This window comes from Entamoeba invadens, assembly GCF_000330505.1.
Source record: "Entamoeba invadens IP1 unplaced genomic scaffold scaff_1105074726411, whole genome shotgun sequence".
NCBI classification, from domain to species: domain Eukaryota; phylum Evosea; order Mastigamoebida; family Endamoebidae; genus Entamoeba; species Entamoeba invadens.
In genome coordinates this window covers 22,118-24,245 of record NW_004443515.1, presented here as the reverse complement: position 1 = coordinate 24,245, position 2,128 = coordinate 22,118, and positions in this window count along the sequence as shown.

Here is a 2,128-nt window from a genome sequence, read left to right as displayed (position 1 = left end):
TAAAAATAAAATTGCTTTTAATGTTATAAGTGGTCTTTATAAGACCACACCATCTAAACATAAAGCAAGATTATATAAATAAAACACTTGTTAAGATCTTTAGATCCATAAAACACTTGTTAATAGCATTTCTATAAATTCTTTATTAAGATAATAGTAATAAATGGTTTTATATTTTTGTAAAAACATTGTTGGAAAAGTATAAGAATATTTTCCTTCTTTTGTGGAAAAATTATATGTTCTGTTTCTTAATGTTTTAATAGTAATATTATCTTCTATGTTTTCGATTTCTAAACTATTATAAAAAACTTTTACCATTTTAAGGAAATAAAAATTTAAATAAAATAATCCCAAACTATCTGGTTACATCTTATATATAATATAACATACTTATAACACAAAACTACCTTTATGTTACATAGATGTTACCCATAAGTTACACAGTTTTTAAAATATGGTTATAATTATGTATACTTAATAATATTTATATATTAATATAAATGGAATTAATTAATAAATAATTCGAACGGAACGAAGTTAGTAAAGGAGACGCAACGCGAAGCGGGAGCAAAGTTCCAGTCTCCGAAGAATCTAAACATAAAGAATCCAAACCGATAGAAACAAATAAGAAAGTTACTCCAATAAATTATATATCGTTCTTACAAGGTATAATAAATAAATATAATCTTAAAGATAACAAAGAAATAAAACAATGTAATAAAGAAATAAACAGATACATTTTAAATAATCCAGATGTAAACAATATAGAAACCAAAGATCTAAATGCTTCTATATATATTAAAGGATTTGTGTTTTGTAAAGATAAAGGTAAACAACAATTAGTTAAGAAGAGAACAAGAATATCTAATAAACAATATAACGAGTTAGAAAATAAATTATTGGATAAGAATAAAAATAAACAATATAGTTTTTAAGAAATAGAAGAATTAAAAGAAGAAATAGATATTCTTAAAAACAAGCAAGATATATTACTAAATACTTTAAAAAAGATTACATCTTATATAGACAAGAAAGCAGAACCAGTATTAAATAATTATTTACAAAGATTTAATTTATCCATATAAGAACCTAAAATTTAGGGGTGCACGAAAACGGGCGAGCCTCGAACACCATACTTACGTAAATATATATTTGGTAACTATGTAAAATCCAAGACGACAAAAAGAAACCCATATTTGGGTTTTTGTTTGTAAAGTCGCAAAGAGGTAGTTCGCAAACAGTAGTTTTAACCTCCTATTGATCAATTAAAGTAGAAATAATTAAGTGTACGTGTGTTGTGCTCATTTTAGGGAAAATAAAAAAATAAATATTAATAAAATAATTTAAAAATAAACTCGGTACTACTTTTCCGAATTTTGGAAAAATTCAGATTCGCGTCCCTCGCGATTTAATTAAAGTATTATAAAATATAAATAAAAATGAGTCCCCCCTAAATCTACAGAATTTTTATACTACTTCGTCAATTGATTGGTCGAAACCAGAAAAAAAAAATATTTTATATTTAGAAACAACATTTTCGGATGACGATTGCAAGCCAACTCCACAAACACGTAGTTTAAACATGTTCTCCGATGTCACTTCTTGTGGTTTTACACGAGACACGACTCTTTATGATCATGAATTGAACAGTTATAAACAAATGTAGTTTTTTATGGTTTTTATTTTTATATTTTGTTTTTGTTATACAACACTTTTTATTGTCCATTTTTATATCGTACTTGTTCGGGATAACGTCGTAATTAATGTTTTTAGAAGCTTGAGGGGTTTAAGACAAATCGATGGGTTTTTACCATACCTGTACTACACTATATATCAAAATAGATTGTATTCATTAATTATTCCATTTAATATTAGATTTTATTATACAGGGGTGAAACTGAAGGTATATATTTGAAAGCGAATGTATTAATTTAGGGTTTTTGAGCCCAAATTTGTCGTTTTTCTAGGTTTTATGATTCGTAAATTAAGCCAACCCCTTTGATTTGAATTTGACAATGAAAAACAATGCAAACAAAATGAAAAGAATCACTAATTAAGTTTTGTAACGATACCAACATATTAATAATCTTATAGTATTTTAATTATATCAATGGTTAATTAAAAATCA